The 19,227-nt window shown below is 40.0% G+C and overlaps 1 long non-coding RNA gene across 1 annotated transcript; it reads right to left on the reverse strand.

Moving 5' to 3' along the window:
- Positions 1-16,508: 16,508 nt before the first annotated feature.
- On the reverse strand, positions 16,509-17,317 carry LOC148132983 (uncharacterized). The gene is made up of 4 exons (XR_015745663.1): positions 17,206-17,317; positions 17,025-17,118; positions 16,818-16,915; positions 16,509-16,644 (listed from the first exon to the last, which is right to left on the reverse strand). It is a non-coding gene; the product is annotated as an uncharacterized LOC148132983 (long non-coding RNA).
- Between the last annotated feature and the right edge of the window lie 1,910 nt (positions 17,318-19,227).

The following is a 19,227-nucleotide window of genomic DNA, read 5'->3' on the forward strand; positions in this document are numbered from 1 at the left end:
CTGGATTGCTTTTGTCATTGCTTTCTTCTTTTCTCTCTCTTTCCTCATTTTTTCAGATTAGTCCTTGGAATTCCTAGAAACCTCCCTTCCAAGTACTTGACAGGACTGATCCAACTTAGGGGTTTTGAGTTTTTTTAGATCAATCAAGAATTAGCAAAAGCTACCGTCTCCTTTGGCCATATGTTCTATACTATTATTTAATAGACATCACATATGCTATGCCATGTTTGTAAAAACATGTTTTTGCCTAGACCAACATTGCCTTAGCTTTTATAATACAGTGATGATTATCTTGGTTTAAAAACAAGAACTGAATCATTGTTTGCAAACTTTTGTTAATTACCTTTTAAACCTTGACTAAACCAAATATATTAAATAAACCTTGAATAAACTTAAACACACTCTGATATTAGTGGAAGACAATCAAGATATACCATTATTTTACATTTATTTTTTTCAGCATGAAATGTCAGCATATGTCTAACCTGAAGATTAAAACTTTGTAACTGTGTTTTCCCAGCAGGTCTATAAATAGCTGACGCATGAGTCCTTTATATGGCATTCTTGGTTTCGTGGTATTGGTTTCCACCAAACTGAACTAAGAAAATAACTTTTTAGAAGTTATTGCTCAGTGTGACTTGGGAGGCTATTGACAAGGAAGGAATGTCTATGCTGAGGCTTGTTCTTCCCAGCTGGACTGAAACATAGGGACAAACACAATTGAAATAAAAGGTCACAGCAGCACACAAATCTCATAAGACAGCTTCAATAAAAGTGGGGCCCAAAGGGACCGTTTCTCTTCAATTTCTCTCTGGGAAAGCCCCAACCCTACCCCAATAAAACTAGAGGTGCCATCTGCTGACAATCTCATTAACACAGATATTCCCAGAAGTATGCCAGATGGTGTTTTGTAGCCACATTTGTTTGGCTACTATGTTCAGCTTCGTTTGGATAATCTCTGGAGACCTGGATGCTTTTTCATAGGCTGAGACCTCGATAAGAAGGGAAGAGCTTTGCTGTCTATCCACACTTTCAACTACAATGTTTTCATAATTGTTTAGCAAACCTGTTTTTACATTTTATAGTGGAGAGAGAATTTGTGGCTTGGTTCATATTATAGCAAGACACTCTATCCTATCTAAACTGTATTTAGAGAAGATCCTGATTTCTTCCTAAATCCATTCCTCATGGAGCCCCAAATTTCCAGAGCAAATTTGAGAAATGCATTAATTTATGGAGAGACTAGAGGAAGTCAAAGCAATGTCAAAATGTTGGAAAAGCCCGTGGATACAATTCATAATTTGTCATGATTGCCTGACATCTCTTTGATGTTAATTTTATGTAGAATTATATAGAATTAAATCTGGCTCCTGCCCAATACATTTCTGCAGTCCCTGAGCCGTACTCCAGATTAATCACAGTTCAGCCTTTTACAAAACTAGATAGGAAAAGTCTCATCTAAGAACCTGTAGTGAACCTACACATTAAAAGCTACAATATTTAATCTTATTGTATATTCAGAGTCTTGTTCCCAGCTGTCTCCAGCAAGGAAGGGGTCGCTGCCCCCTTCACTAATTTTGTTGACATCCATCTTTCAGTGGTGTTTGTCTAAACAGATCAATCTAATAAAGCTGTCCATTGACAAACCCGCTGAGCAATTCGGCACACCGTTCCGTTCCCATCAATTGACTATGTATGAGAGGCTTTTTCCACCCAAAGTGTCTCATGTAGTACAGGAGCCATAGTAACCATTAGACACCACAGGCACTTGCTGTTTCCTGGAATTTAAACAAGGTCAAAATCTGGAGAATATTTATGCCTGTTCATTTTCCAGTTCTTTTGTCTATAGGAATCTGAAATCCTGCTGAGGTCTACATTATGCAAAAGATGGGAATAGACTGAAGCGGGGGATGGGGGAGGAAAAGGAAGCCCACTTGATTACTATGGACAAGGAAATACATGACAGAACCCCAGAAGTAAGTTCTGTTCCTCCTGTTCATAGCATGAATGAGTTGAACAAGGAATCCCTATCGATTGATCACCAATTCATCCTCCTGAATTGTGCAAGAATCCTCTAGATCAGTGATCCCCAACCTTTTCGATGCCGCGGCCCGGTTCCGGCATCAGCTGGGCGCCGCGCCCGGTCCGGCGTCAACTGGGCGCCGCCATCTTTTTGATGAAAAAGTGCTTCCGGTGACTTTTTCGTCAAGAAAGATGGCGGCGCAAGCGCTCCGTGAGCTTTTTCGGGTAGAAATGGCTTTCACCGGAAAAGCTCACCGAGCGCTGATGCCGCCATCTTTTTGATGAAAAAGTGCTTCCGGTGAGCTTTCTACCCGAAAAGCTCACCGAAGCACTTTTTACCAAAAAGATGGCGGCGCCAGCAACCAGCGGCCCGGTAAGGCTTGTTCCATGGCCGGTACACGGTCCGCGGACCGGCGGTTGGGGACCCCTGCTCTAGATAACTTCAGTATTTTTGTGATACAAGCTATAGTCTTTCGGTGTGGACAAAGTTTAGAACTGAAGTCCCCCAGTCCCTCCCCGCTGCTTATTGTTTAATCACTGCAAGGATATTCTCCTCTGGGAATCTTGTACACCATAGAATGAAAGAAGTCAGGATTTCAACACAGTCTTTAACAGTATTCAGCCTGTTCAGACATCCCACCTGAAGCATATTTTCATCTTATCCTGCTATCCTGGAAGTTAAGCTCTAAAATTGTACCATGCTTTAGACAAGTGCTTAAAAGCTTTATAGAATTGCCTGTCTCAGTATGACTCTTCGTAGCTAACAATAATTTAAAACAGCACCAACAAACTAAATAAAATAATTATAACAACCTTATGATTGTTTGATTATGTGCCATCAAGTTGGTGTTGATTCTTGGTGTCCACCCAGATAGATTTTCTTCCTGACAAATGATAAGTATAGCATGGTACCAAGGCACTGAAATCTAACTTTAAAACCTCCCAACTTAGAAATCATTCAACTCCAAACTCACTTAGTGTCCAGTTTAAGGCTTGATGGGACAACCTAGTCTTTAAAGGCCTTATGAAAAACCAACAGGGTCAGGGCCATCTAAATCTTGAGTGGAACTATTCAAATCCATTTTTGTGGCAATATGCACCCAAAAGTGTATAATAAGAATCACAGAATGCTGAATAGTACAATCAATCCTTGCTTCTCTATATAATCATGCATTCACAACTCTGTTCTGAATAGCCAAAGGATGCCAAAAGCAATGAAATAAATGCCATTTCCCCCCCTCCCTTTTTTAAAAATCATATCTGCTGCTCTGCAAATGTAATTCTTCCTTTGTGCAATGGAAGGAACTGATGTCATGGTCCTATATCTAATACAATGAAGTTCATTGGGATCGCAGCCAGCACAATGTTTCCTGCCAGCGTCTGCTTGTCAAATCAGCTTAATTATGAGCAATTGTTTGAGTTGTAGAGAAATATTAGAGAATGGAAAAAAAGAAGCATACCTCAAGCTCACATTTTGTAACTGATTCATGCTTTGGCAGTAGTCACTAACTCGATTTTCTGCTCTGCAGCTTAAGGATTGTATCACAGCAGATTGGCCTTGCCATATAAGCACATATCCACCCTTTATTTTGAAAAGGTTCTGGTCCAGGCATTCATAAAATGAAGAAACCTCACCAGCCACAGGCTAGCTTTCTTTTGTGAAATGCACACCTTCAAAAGATCCAGGATTAGCTATTGCTGGCACTTCCAGCTTCTAGCTCCTATGCCCTGTTTTAGTGATGACAATTTTTTTGCTCATAGACCTCGACAAGCATCCTAGCTGTCTCTGTTTGAAGAACATGCTGAAGGTCATATAAATGGGAACGACTGCCACACAACAAATTCTTTTGATGCCGTTGAACTTGAAACCTGTGTTGAAAAACCTTTAAAGGAACAATCTGGGTAGAAAATAATCGTATCAATGAAAAATAGGAAATACGGAAAGGTTAATAGGAAAGTTTAGGAAGCTTAAACTTCCCCAGACATTTGTGCTGCGTGAGAAACATAAAATTTGCTTCCAGGTTATTTTGCACAAAACCTGATGGTAACCTTGGAACAAGCCAAATCCTTGAGTTTTGGCTGGTTTTCTCATGACACTTTTGCCTTCTCTAAGAATGTCTCTCAATTGCAGTTCAATTTGCTTTGGATATCCTTTCAGAATAGGCTTTGCCTGGGGACATCCCTTGAAGATGAAGTTTCATCCATGACATTCATACAAACATCCGCCAATATTCTCCAGCCTAGATCCTCTAATTCCCTTGATGAAGCCTCTTGGAAACACTTGCTGAGCCCTAGCCACAGTAGGTAGAAAGGCTGGGTATTGAAGTCTGAAAGCCCTTGAGGTCACTATACTGGGGAAACTCATTCCATGGAATTGCTCTCCAAGTAAATTTGCTCCCTCCTTTTCGTGGCGTCTTGACCAATGAGTGCAAAGGCACAAGGTTAAGTCATGACTAGGGTGGGGGGGTGGGGTGGTGGTGGACAAGATCAAAGCAATCATGGCTGGGTTGACATAATCTGTTAGGCCATAATATAACATGAATAATTTGGCTTAGGGTATGGTGTGAACCCAGCCAGCATGATGACAGCCCACAGCTGGGTACAGGTAGTCCTCAATTTATGTCCGCAATGGAGCCCAACATTTATGTTGCTAAGTGAGACATTTGTTAAGTGAGCTTTGCCCCATTTTACAACTTTTTTTACCACAGTTGTTAAGTGAATCACTGATGTTGTTGTTAGTAACCCGATTTTAAATGAATCTGGCCTCCCTGTTGACTTTCTTAGAAGGTCACGAAAGGTGATCCCATGATTTTGGGACACTGCAATGGTCATAAATATGAACCAGTTGCCAAGCATCTGAATGTTGATCATGTGACCATGGGGATGCTGCAAGGGTCAAAAGTGTGAAAAACGGTCATAAGTCACTTTTTCCAATACCGCTGTAACTTCGAACAGTCACCAAATGAATTATTGTAAGTCAAGGACTACCTGTATAGAATATTGAACAGCATGGAAAATAAGAGAGCACTGTGTATTCTGCAGACCGATAGCCAGCAGACAAGGCAAATTTAATGATCCATAAGAAGCAATGTTGAAGCAAGCAAAAGGCAGCCTCCATTTCTGCTTACAGCTTTGATCTACAGTCCAAAACAGAGCATAGGTCATTGCAGAGGTTAAATCACCAATCCCAGTCCTAAAGTCTAAACCAAGATGGCACTGATCAGTTTCCTAAAGAACGATGCACACTTTTCACCATGAGCCAACAACGGTCCCATCTTCCATTGTCTAAAATGGCATCATCTTGATCCAGGGAACATGGACTGCTGACAAACTGCCACTTAATGGAGGCAGTTATTCATTTTCTCTTGGGGGCAGAACCAGAGATAAACCACAGAAAATCCTTGGGCAGTAACCCAATGGGTCCTCAGAGGAGTGTGTCTTTGAAAACCCCAACATGGGAAGCTGACATGATGCTGGCCGGAGAGCCTGTGCCGGAGCAGGCAAGTCAAAAGCCTGAACCTTCCTCTCTCACACACTTTTTTCTAGGCCCCAACTGGGAGGTCTCCTTCCCTGCCTCTTCTGGCACAGGAGGCTGGTGCTGATGGGTCATTTGATGACTAAGACCTTGCAAATCCTAACGCATAATACACAAAGTGCACAAAATAGCTGGATTTCTATATAAAGCCCTAGGCAATGGTTCATTACAGTGCTACTGTCTCCAATGCTATTCTTATTTTTAGATGCATGTTTAGCATAATATGCTGGGAACAAATTAATTATTTGATGAACAGCTATGCATGCCAAAAAAGATTTCTGTTTTTAAGTCAGAAAAAAAAAAAACCCCAAACCCTTAATGGAGTTTCAGGTCAGCAAGGAAAAAGAACTGTTGTGTGAGGCTATGTTATAAATTTCAGCTATATAGCAATAGCACTTATACACCCTTCCATAGTGCTTTACAGCCCTCTCTGAGCAGTTTACAGAGTCAGCAGATTGCCCGCAACAACCTGGGTCCTCATTTTACCCACCTTGGAAGGATGGAAGGCTGAGTCAACTTTGAACTGGTCGGGATCAAACTGTTGTCAGTGGGCAGAGCTAGCCTGCAATACTGCCTTCTAACCCCTGCACCATCAGGGTGCTATAATATTGCCTACCTTCACAACCATCACATTCTGGTTTAGCTATTCCTTGCAGTCAGTGGTGGGCTTCAAATTTTTTAACAACTGGTTCTCTGCCCTAATGACTGGCTGGATGGGTGTGGCTGGGTGGGCATGCCCAGGGGGTGTGACAGCACTCAGTCACCTGCAGCATTCTCCCAGTCAAAATGAGGTGTGGGGGTTAATGAAGCTCTGCTTTATGACATCCACATTCAGCAAGCAAGGGGTGTGAACTGCACAGAAAATACACTTTTGTTTGGTTATGAAGAAATATCCCCAAAGTCAGATGTACACTAAATGTAGGCTGACTTTTAGCTACACACCTTCCCAGCAAACAGCAAAATTTGAAGCTCCAGGTAAAGAGGATTCATTTTAGGATGAGTAACCACAGTTTGCATGTTGGAGGCTCCTGAAGGAATGCTGGGAAACTCTGTATTTTAAAGAACATTTGAGGGAAGGGTGCAGAGAATAGCTCTTCTCTACCTAAGACGGTAGAGATCTGTCACCAATCAAAACACTGTGAAGCAACTGATCAACACTGATAGGGTAATCCACTAGTATATGAAAATAAGAGCAAATTCCACTTCCTTCTAGTATTGATGATGTTATCTACCCAACCAGTGGTGGGCTTTGCGCTGTTCACCAAACTGCGCAGAATCTTAACAACCGGTTCGCCCAACCGGTGAGAACTGGCTGCAGCCCACCTCTGCTTGCAGTAGATTCTCTTAGTTTTGTAGGAGAGACCTTCATGGAAAGGAAAACAGGACAAGATGTTTTTATTAGAGCAGGGATTTCTACATCCAGCTCTTCTTTGAGTTACTGATGATACAGCTTTTGTAATATAAATTTATGATAAAGATTTATTATTCTTTGTGATAGATGAACATAGATCAGGAATTGACAAGGTAGCATCTGTATTATACACCATACTTTTTAATGCTACCCCTCTAACATTTTTAAAATAAAAATGACCAAACCTTACTAGATTACCAAATCAGTGAGAATGAAAAAAAATCCCATGAGTTTCTAGAGGTCTGATACGGTATCTTGGCATGAGATCACATTTCACTCAGGTCAAAAGCACCAAAGCACTTCTGGGTTGAAAAGATTAGCTGGTGACATCATCATTGCCTGTAGGATGCCCATTTGGGGGCTTCTTTCATATTCCTGGCAGCAGCTGGAGCAAAGGACGTGAGCTCACCCCACCACACGGCAACACTTGGGGCTTGAACATGGGCTTGTTAACTTCCAACCCAGAGTCTTAACCATGCTAGCCACTGTGCTTCCTTGGGCATGAGATGACTAAAATCCTTTGAGCTGAGGGATCTTTGTGAAATTGTGGACAGTTTTTAAAATTAAAAAAAAAGAGAGAGAGTGAGCTACTGCACAACTCGAAAACAAGGGTTATCCTGCGTTTGAGGTCATAAGGAACGAAATCCTTTTTCCAGGCAGAAAATGGGGAAGTTGTTCTGCCTTGTCCAGAGTGAGAGAAAGAGCTCCTCTTCGGGAAGGGAGGCTTTGCTGATATTTCCACCAAGTCTAGGCTTCAAGTGCCTGAGTCATGCAGCCAAGACAAGCTAGGAAAAATCTGGTCCTTTAGTTAGAGGAAGTCAGAGGCTGAGGAAAATACTGAAGCAAGAGCTGGATATTTCTGCATTTCTACTTAAAAACTGAAAGTGGCATTTCTAATGGTTGCAATTGTTGCCTTAAAAGAACAATCAATGCAAGATGGTGAAAGAAACGGGGCAATATAAAGACGACCTCTTCTATACATTTTCACTGTTGTCTGTTTTGAAAACATCTTTCCCCTTCTTTCTCTGTCACAACAGCCCTTAAAGGCTGCAGATTAATATTGCCTGAGAATAAATCTCAACTAATAGGAAAGCATGGTATACTCCCAAACTATCCCACAAAGAATATAGCAGCATTTATTTGCATCAGTTGTTGTTTTGAAACAGTGTTGTCTATTTTGAGAACACCCTCCCCCAATGGTGGGATTTGAATAACTTAACACTGGTTCTCTGGCTGGGTAGGTGTGGCCAGTTGGTCATGTGACTGGGTGGGTGACGTCACTCATTACACCCAGCCCCGCCTCCCGGTCACTCGCCTCAAAGGCAGAGATAGGATTCAGCCGGTTGGGGCTAAACCCACCATTGGCTGGCCCCGCCCCCACCTGTTTTTCAACCTATTTTGGGGGCATTTGGGGGCCATGTTTGGGCAGCTTTCAGGACATTTTTAGGGTTATTTTCAGGTGGTTTTTTGGGCCATTTTTGGCCCCCCAAAAGTCCCCCCAAACGCCCCCTAAAACAGGCCAAAAAATGAGCAAAGGCGGGGCCACCAATGGTGGGATTTGCCAGTTTAGTGCAAACTGGCAGAAGCCCACCTCTTCCCTCCCCCACCCCTTCTGCAGAGTTTTCTGGAGACTGTTTTTACAAATCCAGTCAGCACTCAATATGACTTCTGTGTTCAATGGCACTCCCAGGAAAAACAGAAATAAAATGATAATTTTCCTGACGAAAAGAGATGCTGCCATTCTTTGTAGGATGGTTCGGGAGTATATCATGCATTACTGTTAGCTGAGGTTTATTTTCAGGCAGTATTAATCTGCAGCCTTTAGTGGCTGTTGTGACAGAGAAAGAAGCCCCCACAGCTTGGCCTTGCTTAAACCGATACTTGAAAAGATTTAAATATGAAAGCCACCAGCCAGCGTGGCTTTGGAGAAGAGGAAACAGAAAATGTTTCTTATGTTAGTAATTCCTGGGAATCTACTCACAGTTTCTGTTTACAAGATCTTGGACCAAAATAACAGCTGATTTACCAGTAGTTATGCATCAAGAAATAAAGTTATTGAAGAAGGCCTGCTAGGCTATTGTGGCTTTCTCTTGGAAAGCAAATTGAAAGGTTGCTTAGATTGTGCTGGTAAAACCTCAGGCGAACAGTATGACAACCATATGCAATTCATGTTCATTTTTCTGCTGACAGAAAAAAAGGGCTGTTCTTTTTCAAAATCGGAGTAATTAAAAAAAATCCAAGAAAGGTGTCTGGGGTGTGTGTTTATGTATGCGTATGCACATACACTCACATACACATATGAATATATATATATATATATTCCTATATTTATGAGAAATAAGATAATGAAATGAAATGAAATGATTGAAATAACAGAAATTATTAAGCACAATGGAGTTTTTAAAAGTTTTCTTTTAAGAAAAAGCTTGATCGTGATGATAGACGTCAAGGTACCTCCACACTATCAAAATAATTTGCAAAACATTAGAAATTTTAAACTTCTCATGAGATTTCAGACACCTCCTGCCTGATCTGATGGCATGATCAGCATTCTTGTAAGAGCTTGTTTAAAAATGCAGCAATTTCTGATCAACTTGTGTTGGATAATATACTGCATTATGTTTTTAGAATTATGCTGTTGGTTACATTTTACATTATAACTTTTTAATCATTCTATTATGTATTTATAAACTGATTAGCATCAAGTGACCTTTCCAGCATGATAACTCTTCTCATAATACACAAATAAACAAAACAAAACTTGCCAGTTTTTATATGAAGTTTCACCAATTCTTACAGTATAACAATGTGGCAAGCTGCTTTCTTCTGAGTCAAATCAATAGCCCATATTCACCAGTATTGTCAATGGCTCTCCAAGATGTGGGGCAAAGAGGTTTTGCCAGCTCTATTTAGTGATCCTGGGATCACATGGGACATACAGGAGCAGGGGTGGGATTCAACCGGCGTTACTACCGGTTTGGTGATTACGTTTTGCGCTTATTTGTTGTGGTCCAGCTATTAAATTGATGTTGATGTTATTTGCTGAATTCTGAAAAAAATGTACATGTATTAAGAAGTTAGACACAATAGAATGTATTAACATAATGGCACGCTCAGAATGTCATGCCATACATTTTTTCCTCCAGGTTTTGGAATACCTAAACTATAGTAGGCTGCCAATTTATTAACCGGGGTTTTTCCACTCCCAGTTCAACGGAAGGGGGTGAGAAGGCCTTTGCTTGGTGGTCTGGAAAAACAAAAACATCCCATTTCATTTATTTCTCTTTTTTCCCCCCTCTTTCTCTTTGGAACCCAACGAGTCACTAGAGATGAAAATAATTAATGCCACTTGCCCTTTTTAAGGTCTTCCTGCAGCTTTCTTGTACTTGGCATCCCAATTGCAGTTTTTGGTGCGGCTGCCATTAATCCTTTGCCCCAGCAGATGTGACCAGCTGTTTAATCTTTCCTCAGCTCTTCTCCCCACATCATCTCATATCCCTTCACTGTTGCATCATTCAATTTTATCAGGCTCAGTTTTTGAGCAAAAACTTCCAATAATCCTACCCAAACGTAAGAAAGGACTTTCGCCATCCCCAAAGAGTGCCTCTTCCATCTCCACGCCCTGAGTCAATTGAATGGCACTGTGGGAATAGCTGAAGACGAAGAGAGTAATCAATAGGAAGCCTGTTCACTATTTATTGTGGATAAGGTCTCACAGAGGAGCCTCCACCTTTGTGCCAGCTCTCTGCTGAGGTAGGCTGAAGCTGAAGGTCAAAATGACTTTGTGAAACACAAGTCTCATTGAGCTGCATTTGCATTCAGCTCCAGATGGATGAATCCACACTCTGTATTCAATTGTAAAGCAGGATTTACAAACTGCAAAAGCTGCCTTATCTGCCATGTTATGTCAGAACCAATGAAACTGTAGAAGGGCCTCAGTCCATTCTTATCCTCAGTCACAAGAGTAACAGGTGTTTTCCTCTTGGCCAGATCTCTGTTGATCAAGATGGAAAAACTCTTCTAGTCAAAAGGCCAGGAATCAAGAAGGTCTCTTTATAATATGTAAAAGTTTGTCTTCTGCCAAGGAAGTGGTAAATTTAAATCCCTTTGGCATGGCTCTAAGAGCGCCAATTATTATTGGTATTTGGATGGATTTTTTTTTTCTTCCAGCTTAATATCTTTCAACTTCAATATGCAAATCCTGAGATTTTTATTACTTTTCTATTTGGGTTTTTTTTTTTTTTTTTTTTTGGCCAGTAAAACTGTCTTCTGATACTGCTACAGCTATGAATCGTACAAAAGTATGAAACCGTACTTTTTTCTTTTCTTTTCACTAATAACAATGCCTGGTTTGTTGTGTTTCAGGAGTCTGCCAGAATATAATTTACGTTCCCACAAGATGTTAAGCTCCTCTTTTTCTAAGACCTTTTTCAGGTGTTCGCTCCAAGAAATTTTTGTTAATTACAATCCAATTTCCTTCCAAAAATGTTAAGAAATTTAGAACTTCTTTAGAAAAAGAAATAACACCTACTATTAGATGGCCCTAGAATACAGTAGTATTTCATACAACAAGCCTAACCCTAGCCCTTTACTGTCCTCTAGTGGTTATTGAGAATTTTGCAATCTGGTAAAGCCTTCCTGTAGGAAAGAAGTGAGATGCCAGCAGTGGCACGATCTCTTTCCTTTATGCTTATATATCTATAGCGTTGCTCCCAAAAGCATTTTTAATATCAGCATCCATCTACCACAAATGAGATTTAACAATCCCACAAACCTTCTTCAGAGCATTTGCCCAGAAAAAGTTGTGTGTAATAAAGGAAAATCTCTACTTTTACTCCTATCCTCATATTGTTTCTTGCACAATACTGGGCTGCCCTCTATGGGCTGCTCTGAACAGAGCCTCAGCAAATAAAAGCAAAGTTTGGGTCTTGTCTATTATCCAGGCAATTGCCTTAAGGTTGCCTATCCTGTTCACAAAATGTAACAGAAGTAACAAGAGTTGGAAGGGACCTTAGGGGTTTTCTAGTCCGACCTCCTGTGCAGGAGACCCTACATCATGGGGGTCAAACTTGATTGCTTCACGTGACATATTGCGACGTCTTTTTCCTTTGTGGAGCTGGGATGGGCATGGCCTGTGTGTGATGCATCCGGCCCGTGGGCTGCCAGTTTGACACCCCTGCTACACAGAGGTAGGATTCAGCAGGTTCTGACCAGTTCTGGAAAACCGGTAGTGGAAATTTTGAGTAGTTTGGAGAATCGGCAAATATCACCCCTGACTGGCCTCGCCCCCACCTAGTTTCTGCCTTCTGAGTCCCAGCTGATCGGCTGGGTCTTCTTTTGTTGCCCTGCACAGGAGAACAGAGATGGAAAGCAGGTTAGTGGAGTGGGGAGGAAATAGGAATTTTGCAGCAACCTTCCTCCAGGTGTGGGGTGGGAATGGAGATTTTACAGTATCCTTCCCCTGCCACACCTACCAAGCCACACCATGCCCACCAAGCCACGCCCGCAGAACCGGTAGTAAATTTTTTTGAATCCCACCACTGCTGCTACACCATTCTGGACAAATGGCTGCCCAAAATCTTCTTTAAAATATCCAATGATGGGGTACACACAACTTCTGGAGGAAACCCGTTCACTGGTTAATTGTTCTCGTGTGGTGAGCACAGTGAGCATAGAAATACTGGTAGTCCTTGATTTAAAACCATTCATTTAAAGACCATTCAAAGTCAGAACAGCACTGAAAAAAGTGACTTGTGACCATTTTTTGTGCTTACGACTGTTACAGCATCCCGGTGATAGGTGACCAAAATTTAGATGCTTGGCCACTGGTTCATAAGCAGCAAGAAAGCATAAATTGACAATAAAAACAATAAATGTAAGACAGGATTACTTTTTTCCATTTACCAATTATTTTTGAACACCCTATAAAATAGTAATAATTCATATAACATCATAAACTTATGGTATGCATTTTAAAATAATTGCATCTTTAAACTATGCTGCTCTTTGAAAAACATCAGAAAAACTTTAGCTACAGTATTTTGGGCAAAAGAATTAGGATTAGGGTTAGGTTTTAGTTGAAGGTTAGAGTTTGGATATTTTAGATCAATTTATAGGTGTATGGTGCACCCAGTACCGCTTTGCAAACGTGCAGGTGGTTGTTTCTGTGCAAAAACTAAACAAGGATAGATTCTGCATGAATTTCCATCATTTTGATCCCTGTTGAGTTTTTGTGGAAAGACATTCAAGGTAGATTTTTTTTTTCTCCCGATGTTTAAATAAGTAGTTTAAATAGTTTTTATTTCAAGAAGACTGTGAGTCACACATCCCTGCTAATTTTGATCTTTTGGCTTCAGACCAGGACTGTCGTTCACAGAAGAAGCTAGATTTCACATAGTCCAAAAATGATGAGGGGACATGTTTGAAAAAGGAATGAGCCAGGACTTTTTCAATGCAACACAAAGATTTACATCTTTCTCTTGCAAGAGAAGACAGAAGAAGGGAAAAGTGAGGATGGGGAAGGGAAGAGAAAGGGGAAAAACAGATAGTTGACATCACATTAGCTTAGGTGCAATACTGTATAGCAACAAAAGAGAGTGGACAATGTAACCAAGGCTATGATTTTTAATATGTTTGGTGGGAAAAAAAAGGACTTATAGAATACAGAAGAGTCCAAAGGGACCTTGGAGGTCTTCTAGTCCAACCCCCTGCTTGAGCAGGAGATCCTATACCATTCTGGACAAATGGCTATCCAGTTTCTTCTTAAAGACCTCCAATGATGAAGCATCTACAACTTCTAAAGACAAGCCATTCCACTGATTAATTGTTCTCACTGTGGGGAAATTCCTCCTTAATTCTAGGTTGGATCTCTCCTTGATAATCTTCTATTGGTTACTTCTTATTTATTTGTTTGTTTGTTTGTCATATATGTACAAGATAACAAGTATAAGGATGAACATAAACAAGAACCAGGGTAGTAAATACAGATAAATGGGGACAGTAAGACAGGGACGGTAGGCACGCTGGTGTGTGCTCATGCAGGTCCCCCTTTAAGGACTTCTTCTTGTTCTGCCTTCAGGTGCTTTGGAGAATTGGTCAACCCTCTCTTCTCTATGACAGCCCCTCAGATATTGACAGACAGCTATCATGTCATCCCTAATCCTTTCCTTTGTCAGGCTAGACATACCGTACCTACTTCTCTTAACCAACCGTCATACTATGCAGTTTTTGGTCTCCTAATCACCTTTGTTGCTTTTCTCTGCACTCTTTTAGAGTCTCAACATCTTTTTTGCCTGATGGAGACCCAAACAATATGGTCTTTCTAGTGCCGTATAAAGCAGCGATCACCAATTGGTGGGCCGTGGCCCACTGGTGGTCCGTGAGAAAATTTTGGTGGTCCACAGAGAAATATCACCCCAGAGCACACCCCCCCCAAAGCAATTAATCCAGGCTGCACAGGGACACAAGGCTGCACCACCCACATGGCCCACGGGAACCCTCCTCGCCCACTCACTCCTTACCTTGCCTGCTAAATTGCTATTTTTCCTTCTTCCGACCATCAGTTGTTCTGCTGTGCCAGGAGATTTAGATTAGCTAGAAAGTAGGAAATCATTGGATTTCTAGCTAATCTTTAGATCTTCAGCTCTGCTTTTAAGCTAGCCGATGGTAGAAACAGAGATCTCTAAGTGAATCTGTGATTCTGTGAGCAACTCAATCTGCCTGCCTGCTTTGCCTGATTTTGGGTAAAAGTTGCTCTTTTTTAAATAAAAAATTCAATATTTATTACACACATGGTGTGTTGTGAGTTAATTTTGTGAGTTTGCTTGCTAGCAAATTTTATGGGTTTGCTTGCAAGCAAATTTTATGTGACAGACTCAGGTAGCCAATCTCACAGATCTCTGAATGAATCTGTGATTCTGTGAGCAACTCAATCTGCCTGCCTGCTTTGCCTGATTTTGGGTAAAAGTTGCTCTTTTTTATAAAAAATTCAATATTTATATAAATATTTATAATATTTACAGCCAGCCAGTCACATGACCACCAAGCCACACCCACAAATTAGGCCATGCCCACAGAACCGGTTGTTAACAAATTTGAATCCCACCCCTGTCTTTGTGTGTGTATGTGTGAGAGAGAGAGGGGGGGAGGGAGAGAGAGAGAGAGGTTAGATCAGTTCTCTCTCTCTCTCTCTCTCTCTCTCTCTCCCACCAACGTCAGCAAGCCATTGTCAGTCAAAATTCATATTAGTGGTCACCGGGACTTAAAATTATGAGCTTGGTGGTCCCTGAGGTCCAAAAGGTTGGCAACCCCAGTATAAAGTATCTCGAGTCTGTCTTGCAAGTGTTGGGTTTTCTCCCCAGATTAGTGTGGTCTACAAATTTGATGAGTTTCCTTTCTATATTCCCTCTTCTAAACCATTTGTGAAGGTGTCAAAGAGTACTGGGCCTAAGTACTGGGCCACTGTTTTTTCATTAAATCAGTAGTTCCATCAGAGATTTTTGACTATACAAAGTGTTTTTCCAACAGTGCTATAGATGTAGCAGATTCAAGGATGTTTTTGACTATTGGTTCATTTTGGTGCATAATGTTCATCTCTTCCAAATCTTGCAATACAGCTAAGCTATTTGATAGATTAATCTCAAAAATGCTGTTCTCCTCTAACAAGCTTATCACTCTTTATTTTTGTTTTTTTTTGTGACGCCTTTATCATTTTCATGCGCTCTTTTTGACAGTCTATCTTCACTTTAGCTCCTTCCATTCTATGGTCACTTCCAAATGATGGATGACAGTACAATTGCAGAATATGATTTTGTGGGCCCAACTGGCGAAAGACAGTCCAAGATTGTATTGGTTGGAAACATACGGAAGAAGCCTTCATCCTGCAGTGGATAGACAATGGCTAGAATGATGAGGGTGATGGTGATGGTGATGGTGATGGTGATGAAATCAATGTTGATTTGCTAGCCTCTGTTCTGTTATTTATGATTCGGGATGTTGTTCTTTCCAGAATTGGTGCTTATGTTTCAAATATCCTCTTCTTATTGGGCTAGATGTATAATAACAGATTGTTATTTCTTTGTAAGGGTAAACATCTTTTCTTCCAGCTATTGTGAGTAAAGCTGACTTTTGCAATTGACCAATGGTGATTTTTGTCAATGCCAATGGTAGGTCCAAGAGGTGTTCCAGTTGTTTTGGGATTGCACCCAAAGTATCTCTTACTATTAGTTACTATCTTTGCCTTCTTTTGCCATAGCTGTTCTATTTCTATTTGCAGGTCTTTGATTCTGTTATCTTTCCCAGTCTTGACAATTGACTTGTTATATGGCAGGTGCCTGTCTTTTTTAATTGTAACTCCCAGAACACTTTAGCTTCTTAATTTTCTATGTCTTTACCTTATGATCCCAACCAGTTCTTCCACGCAGGCACATGGTACTTCTTGTAGATCTTGCAATGTTGCTAGTTTGTCATGCCGTTCTTTGTAGTAGGTTTGTGTGATTTTCTCTGGTTGAGCCAAAGATTGGCTTGTTTGGCAGTTCCTTCACTGAAGCCTTGTTTACTTCTTGATTGATGGTTTGAGATCTTGGTGTTTAATCAATCTCATCTGGATGTTTATTGCCAGTTTGGTTGTTTTGTTCCCTTCTTTGACTTCTTGATTGAAATCTCAGAAAAAAGAAAACTGGAAAAAATTGGAGAGAAAGTTTTTTCTTAATTTTTTTTTTTTTTTTGCATGACTCTTATGTAAATCTCATGTGAAACAACAGCCTCGTGTTATGCTTATTTCACTTTTGCTGAATAAACATGGCATCTCATCTTTATCTATGTTGGTTGAAGGTTTTTGAATAGGTGTACCTGGCAGCTCATCTCCTCTTCCTCTTGCCTTGCCTTCATCTCTCGTTGCCTCAACTTCTCTACTGCTTTTGGAGTGTCAGGGGTAAACTGGACAAGACCTGGGGAAAAAAGTAGCAAAATAACGAGTACTTGTAAATTTAACCTTTGCTTTACTTTCATTTTTAAAATGCAAAGATTTAAAATGCACGAAGTTAAAATAACACTCACTTTCTTCCATTTTTTTGAGTTTCCTTTTCATTTTGTTGTTTTCCTCCACAATAGATGCTATATTGCTGGCAAGCATTTTATTTTCTTCTTCCAACTAAGATACAGAAATGAGAATACATCAGTCGTGGAATAGAAACAAGCAGACCAAAAGAGAAACGTAAGACAGGATTGAATGACTTACAGCTGTTATTCTGGCATTCTTTTCAGTCAGCTCCTCCTGATACCTTGCTGTTACTTCATGGATGTGCTCCCTCTGTTTTCTTTGTTGCTCGTGGTATTTCCGCAGACACACCTGGCAAAAGAAGACATTTTGAACACCTTTGAACAGAGGAGGCAAATTTACTAAGTAAATCATAGCGTGATACTGCCTCAAGAATCTATTGTTCCTTTTCCAAGCTACGCTTCCCCAACTTTTAACACTTCTTCATTGAACTTTGCAGAGATTGATAATGATGGAGAGAGTTTTATTTCTGGCCGGAGTCATATCCAGTTGCAATGCGCTTTGGCTGCTTTCTGACTATTTGTTCTAAGGTACTTTGCAGTAGTTCTGGCAAATTGCTTGGGCTATAAAGCTACATTCTGAAAAGGAAGGTAACTACATCCATCTATTATCAGTCTTACATGGTAGCATCTTCATATCCTAGTTTTCAGAGTAATTTATATATGCCTTCTCTAAGCAAAATGTTGATATTTGTAACTGGGACAAAATATGGTGAATTTGGATTTTTGGCAGCAACATTTAAACAGGCTGATTCAAAATGAAGTTGCGGAGAATGATGATTTTGCTGTCCTTTTTGTCTATTTATAAAAATCCATAAGGGATAAAATTTAATACTCAAGCTCTAAATGGATCTTTAAAAATATTAATCTTCAATATAATCCATATAATTCTTCCAAGAAACTATGGTATCTCAAAACTGTGATCTGGAAAGAAATATATTAAATTTTTATTTGAATTCTAAATACATACACATTTATGGAAATGTCGCTGCTTGGAAATAATCATAGGACATGTCAACAAAAATGACTTGGGTATACATTAGTGAAAGAGGTTTTATTTTTATTTCTACCTGCTTGGCCTCTGCAGCTAGCAGCAAATCATAGATTGTTCTCTGTACATTTAAATCAGGCTGATAGGATAGGAGCTACAACTGAATTTGCTTGGGATTTCTTTATTTATTTATGTGTGGAGCACACCTGCACTGCAGTCTGTATAAATCTAGTTCATCCTCATGTTGCTCTAGCCATGGCATGAAGACCTTCACTAACTACTGTTAAGCAACAATCCTCATGACATCACTTGAAGTTTGCCTCTAGCCAACTGCAGGGACAGCTGAAGTTGCCTTTAGCTGCTCTGCTGTTAAAATGATGTTCTAATGGCCCTCTTCTTCCTATATAAATCTTTCTGTAGGAACAATTGACAGTGCCTCCGAGATAGTGTTGATGACTGCATGGCCAGAGGCTCGGATCCTCCCATATCTAGTTTAGTGTAAGGTGACTCTGGGCCTCCTGACTACTAATTGTATGGATTTTAGGCAGCTGTTTGTACATTGTCAAGAATTCATACGGAGTCAGCTGTACAAGAATACTATTCAATCAGCCAGTCTGTGCCAGCTTCTATCCATCTTTCCTCTGATACAGTTGTGGGCCAATTATTACAGAGGACTTTGGTACATATATTGTTCTGGAAGGCTGTCCTGTGGATGTGTTTAAATTGAAAATATTAACACAATTCACCAAGAAACCCTGAAAGAAGTTGTGCAAATATTTTTTTTTAAATATTCAAGGTTAAAAAGTTACTCTAAAATAATTTTACTTATTCCTAGTTTCCTTTGATTCCTATTATTTCATTATCAAATTTTAATATAGTTCATTCCAGATCCCATTACTTATGTCATGTTATCTATTCTGTTACCTTTTTGAATTCTAAATCCTAGCTATGCAAGCTGACAATAAATAAAACTGAAGATTTCTTACCTCAAAGAGGGCTTTTCCTGCATAATAGAGGAAAGTCTCCATGAGGGAAATAAAGTAAATCTTAACTAAGCTAAACTACTCCTAAATAAATAAACAAATATATTAAATATGATAAATAAATAAGTAAATAAATAAAAAGTATGTGTAAAAGATATGATATTAAGTAAATGGATGAATAATCAAACAAATAAATATTGTAAAATAAAACAAACCTAAACTATGTAAA

This window comes from Notechis scutatus, chromosome 1 (genome assembly GCF_049901735.1).
Source record: "Notechis scutatus isolate UNSWTSFEM ecotype Mainland chromosome 1, rNotScu1.2, whole genome shotgun sequence".
Taxonomy (NCBI): domain Eukaryota; kingdom Metazoa; phylum Chordata; class Lepidosauria; order Squamata; family Elapidae; genus Notechis; species Notechis scutatus.